This window comes from Triticum dicoccoides, chromosome 3A, assembly GCF_002162155.2.
Source record: "Triticum dicoccoides isolate Atlit2015 ecotype Zavitan chromosome 3A, WEW_v2.0, whole genome shotgun sequence".
Lineage (NCBI taxonomy): Eukaryota > Viridiplantae > Streptophyta > Magnoliopsida > Poales > Poaceae > Triticum > Triticum dicoccoides.
This window is the reverse complement of record NC_041384.1, coordinates 321,750,771-321,756,386: the sequence shown is the minus strand read 5'-3', so window position 1 is coordinate 321,756,386 and position 5,616 is coordinate 321,750,771. Positions and strand designations below refer to the sequence as shown.

At 42.4% G+C, this 5,616-nt stretch overlaps 1 long non-coding RNA gene across 3 annotated transcripts; it reads right to left on the bottom strand.

Annotated features, from left to right (window-relative positions):
* Positions 1-1,618: 1,618 nt before the first annotated feature.
* On the bottom strand, positions 1,619-4,141 carry LOC119268132. 3 transcript variants are annotated; one of them, XR_005132940.1, is made up of 4 exons: positions 3,691-4,141; positions 3,497-3,614; positions 3,124-3,320; positions 1,619-1,745 (listed from the first exon to the last, which is right to left on the bottom strand). It is a non-coding gene; the product is annotated as an uncharacterized LOC119268132 (long non-coding RNA). The 3 variants fall into 3 exon arrangements; XR_005132939.1 differs by lacking the exon at positions 1,619-1,745 and adding an exon at positions 2,940-3,023; XR_005132938.1 differs by lacking the exon at positions 1,619-1,745 and having other exon boundaries at positions 2,982-3,320; positions 3,691-4,140.
* Between the last annotated feature and the right edge of the window lie 1,475 nt (positions 4,142-5,616).

Genomic DNA, 5,616 nt, shown 5'->3' with positions numbered 1-5,616 from the left:
TAAGGGGACTATACAAGCTTGTTGAGGAAATATATATTTGGAGATTATATACAACTACATTTGTGTATCCTTAAAATACCTAGGAGAAACAAAATTTGGAGATCATATACAACTACATATTTGCTAAAAAGCACGGACACGGTGTATCCTTAAAATACCTAGGAGAAACAAAATGTGGAGATCATATACAACTACATATTTCATATTTGTTTTCACCCTTGATGCCATAATCCACGTATTGTTTAAAATACAATACACATTGGTAAAGCTCCATGTATTATAAATATACGATATGCAAAGAACAGTAAGGAGCTGCGGATGGCACATGCTATTTTTCTCAATTTACTATATGTTAGATTTTAGTATAAAAGAGAGAATATCGAGTAATTTTCTACATGGGCTTTTTTCGCAGAATGATTTTGTTGTAATACATAATTCACCATAAATGTTTTAGGACCTTAGGGAGACACTTGTGTTGACAGATCTAGGAAACAAATATGCATATAAGAATGCTCGAATATGGTAACTTTTATGGAACGAAACAGTAATGGCTACCACATGGAAGCATGTGCAGAGATATCTAAGAATCTAAAATGAGTAACGTACCAAGGCTGTTTCATGGCTATAAAAAAAGAAGTGAAACAAATGAACTTCAGTACGTACAGCAGTACTATTAGAGTTGACGAAGGGCTGGTGTTGCTTGCTGTTTTCTTGGCGGAGGAGGGAGATCGGGGCTGGGTAGAAGAGATGGGAAAGATGTCAGACGGAGATAATTTTTACAAGGAGAGACGAACATGTTTTTGTGTAGGCTCGGAAAGAACTCCTTACGTGGGATAGTTCGTGATGACTCTATGAGGGATTTCATCTAACGGCTCTAGAGGTGCAACTCTCAGATCGAATGGATGATTTTGTTAAGTTTTCTAGGATTAACGTGGTGTCTCGAATAGTGCCTCCAATTAGTAAATACTAGTCGTCAACCCGTGCGCCTGCACGGGCTAGCACCTTGGAAGAAAAATAAGTGCCGACGAATGTTGTAATATTCACTACATGTGCAAACTTGTAATAATTAAATTGTATTTACTTTATGTATTATGGATGTTAGTGTGAGTGTGTCATACAAATACCATAGCAATTAATACTGACCTGTGATGTTCACTGTACCAATGCCATCTTAATTAAACTGTAAACAACTAACTATAATGAGCACCCGTCAATTTTCATTTTCGTATCTAACAAACAATTACCCATGTTTTCTTTAAACAATTTACTATGTTAGATATGAATTTCTCACAACATGTTGACCAAATATAATATAACATTTTTAATCATATGAAGCTTATAGACATTGCGGGGATAAGATAGGGCGTATGTCTTTGCCATAGCCTCTAGTGCTGTTTCATAGATAATCGTCACCACCAAGTATTTTTTATCTTTTGTGAACATCTATGCTTCTGAAGCTTGCTCACACTACAACATTTTTTAAGAACGAAATGCACCTCAAACTACGATTATGTGCACAAAAATTGAGGACAAAGGATGCATCTAGACGTTGGCAGATATGCGACAGTTATGGTACTATCAGTATTGAGCATTGATATGTGTACGATGTTCTCGTCCGATGGGCGTACACCGGCACCATTGAACCATTCATACTCAGATCCAAATCAGAGCACACCACAGGATCAATTCCGTATAGGGATCCGACAGAAAAGTGTTGTACACACAGAACTTTTCACCTTTAATGTCTACAATAGGAACATGCAATGGACAATTAGGATGATATAATTAAACACATGAATTTTCTAATAGTGACATAGAGGAATGATTTTCCTTAAAGTGCAATTGGCAAGTTACTCTTAGCAAAGATTGTATTCAACATAAACAGAGATGATTAATATTCGTAGCATGAACAGAGCATTATCTTGATGATGTAATAATTTACAGATTTTGTGCAACGACATGCCTCTGGAATTCACAGGTTTGTAATGAAATATGGAAAACATAAGATCTCAGATTGGACTTTTATTAAAAACACATAATTTAATTTGCATTGAACTTTTACGATTGCCTGGTGAAAAAACTGTTTTTTCATAGAGATTTGAGTCGATGGAAATTGCCCTCTAAAATGTTGTTCAATATAAGTAATCGTTGGAAGTATTTTATTTCAAAACAGTCCTATAGATCAAGAAATCCTTATGGTATTTTTATGGATTTATGTCCGCCATAATTCCTACATAAAAAACTCAATCAAGGGGACCATATATTTATTTGTTGGTATCTTCAAAAAAATCTAATACGACCCTGTAAGTGATCCCCAAGTACTGCATAAAGGCCCAATTATGTTAATTCAGTAAAACAGGGACCTAGTTAGGGGAATCAATCAAGATCACCCTTTGTTTTCCCTCAAAAAGATCACCCTTTCTAAATATATATTCCAAAAATGATATAGAATGGTCAGACTGAATTTTAGTTTGTTCTCATTTCTCGGAAGCTCATACTATCTATCCCGGTCACATGGAGACTCCTTAGTAATTTTCAGGCTGAGAAATCCTATAGAACGTTTTTAGAGGTAGAAATCACATGAAACTACCTAGACAATATTCTGCTAATGAATCAATAGATCAATTATATGCTATTTTGAAGCCTGCATGTTCATACACTCTATGTTGCAATGAGTTGAGGATTATTAACTGCAATATTAATATATCTACTAGAGGATAAATTGATCAATCTTTTCCTCGCGGTACAGTTGTAATAGCCCAAGCTATAAATTGCAATATGACCAACATGACTCTATTTAGAGAAACTATACACCAAATTCCGAGAGGCCACATTAGCAGGCTGATACACACATTCTTTTTACTCAACACTGTATGAACTGATTCTCTGATGTTAGTGTAGTCATAGGAAGTAAAAAAATGGCTTAGCTTGAGAGTATATATGCTGATGTGTGCATGATCTCACTGAAACTGGAAGATATAATATGTTTGCTTAATTTTAGTCCACTTACTCAGCCAATCGACCTGAATCCAAGCTCACACTTCAAACAACATTCATGTACTAATTCCATCCAGGGAGCATCAAGTACCATTAGAATAGAACAGAAAAAGGCAGAAGACAAACCTGAGGGTGAGTGGGGTGAGACGGCAATGTAGTTGCCCAAATTTGGCATCATCCTCATTGTGCATGTATCCATCAAAATCTAAGAAATCTCATGCCGCTTCTGTCCTTCCAGACCAAGATGTTGTGGCGATTGGAAAGCTTGTATCCAATATTGGTGTTGATGCACGGATAGAAGAGCCATTAGGAATGCAGACGACCTGGAAAATCACGTTGGGGAAGGGATTCACAATTCATGATTGAAGCCGCAGCAGAACAGTTTACAGCCACACAGATGGGAAGATAACCCTGATTGTAATGAACACACTTATTTGTAAATTCAATTAGTGCGATGCATCCATAGAAATCATAAATCTGCTGCCAAGAAATCACTCACATACTGGATGGCTGGGTACCCACATAGCAAAATGCATTAACTTGTGATTCCAGAATTAAACAACCAACAACATGCGCCAGGGTAGGATTTTGCACACAACAAGTACTCTGAAAATAAACTGCACACATGTACAGAACAGAGAACATGAGCCAGGACACTTATCCATAGGAAAGAAGAGAAGGGGACGAGCTCACCTTGCAGTTTAGGCTTCGGGGGCGTGGTTGTCCTGGTGCCGCTCCTAGCTTGGGAGCGTCGCTCGGGCATCAATGGCGTCGGGGCTAGCTCCTCTGAGACATGGGGTCGCAGCTCCTTGAAGAAGGCGCGTCGGACGGCGGCGAAGATGGGATCCGGTGGGAAATAGATCGGGCTAACGGGGGCGGGGCGGTGGGCGGCCTGGATCCGGAGCAGCGACCGACAGGGACCGGCGCGGCCGGCCTTGATCCTTGGGGTGGCGGGTGGCGACCGGCGGGGAGGAGCAACTGGTCAGTCTCCTCCCTCACAGTGGGGCGGGAATGGACCGGCGGGATGGCCTATCCTCCAGCCATGTAGGGGAAACCGACGGCGGCGGCAACCGGTGAGGACGGCGGCGACCGGTGAGGGTGGCGGGGAACCCTATCCAGCACGCACGGGAGTGGGCTGAGACTGATTCGGGGTGGCTGGGGTTTTTTTAGGGAGGCTGGGGGTTTTCTTTTCTTTAATTTTTCACTATTTGCTTTTTTTAGCAAGAAGAGAGATAGTCCCATCTCTTTGCCATCTGCCAGCAGATGGCAAAGAATCTTTGTCGTCTTCTGGCAGATGGCAAAGAGGTGGGGCTGGTACGCCGTTACACTATTGACGGCCACATGATTTGCCAACCTCATATTTGCCATCCACTAGTAGATGGCAAATAATTGGCTGATGGCAACCATATTCTTTGTCGTCTGTCAGTTCTTTGCCATCTGTTTTTTGTAAGCAGATGGCAAAGACGTTCTTTGCCATCAGCTGGCAGATGGCAAAGAGCTGGCTGATGGAAAATTCCCTGTTTCCAGTAGTGAAGGTGTCGGCTGGCCAGATGTGGGAGGCTACTCTCCCGCACTTGGTTCTCCCGCACTTGGTCCTCTTCTGCCACCTGAGCGTCAGGTTCTGCACCAGAGTATCTACGGACCCTAGACTACTGGCGTGGAGGACTTCCCATCGCATCACTACCAGCTGTCAGGCTACACCTACCTCCACAGTTCCTCCTGGGACTGATGTAGTCTTGCTTATTAGTATTAGATGCATTCGTCGCGAGCCTCTATGCCGCCTATGATGTCTTTAGTCTATGTATTGAACTATGTGTACCGAACTCTATGCATGATCCTTTTTGTAAGATGTGCCGACTACTATGTAGCATCTATCGTGCTCCTTTCATTATGCATGTTTCATCATGAATGATTCTTGTCTTTGCAAATTTCTCAATGTTGAACTACCCCTGTTATATATTAGCAGGATGGTTAGACCAGGTGGTCGTGGTCGCGGCGGCGGTCCCCCACCACCGCCTGAGTACATGGCTGGTATAATGCAACAGTTCGAGCTGAATCGCCAGTTCAAGGATAATATTATGGCTCAGTTTCCTCGCCCCAATATGAACCAGCAGCCAGCCCAAGTAACTCTGCAGGATTTCATATGCCTCAACCCAACTGTGTACCGTAGCTCAACTCAGCCTCTAGATGCTGATGACTGGCTTCGTGACATCACCTATGCATGAGATGGAGTCTACTGATGTAGCCCCTGCCAGCTATGTCACCTTTGCTTCCTTCTTCCTGAAAGGACCCGCAGCTCCATGGTGGGACAGCCACAGGCGTACTCTGCCGGTTGGAACAATCTTCACCTGGCCAGACTTCCAAAATGCTTTCCGGGCGCACTTCATTCCTCAGGGAGTCATGGACCGGAAGAAGCGCGAGTTCTGCAACCTCACCCAAGGCAACAAAAACTGTGGAAGCTTATCAGTGGGACTTTCTGGACTTGTCCCGCTATGCTGAAGAAGATATTGCAATTGATGCACGTAGACAGGAGAAGTTCCATGATGGCCTTCAAGCTGACATCAAGCTCGCACTTTAGTGCATGACTTTGCTGATTTCGCCACCTTGGTGAACAAGGCC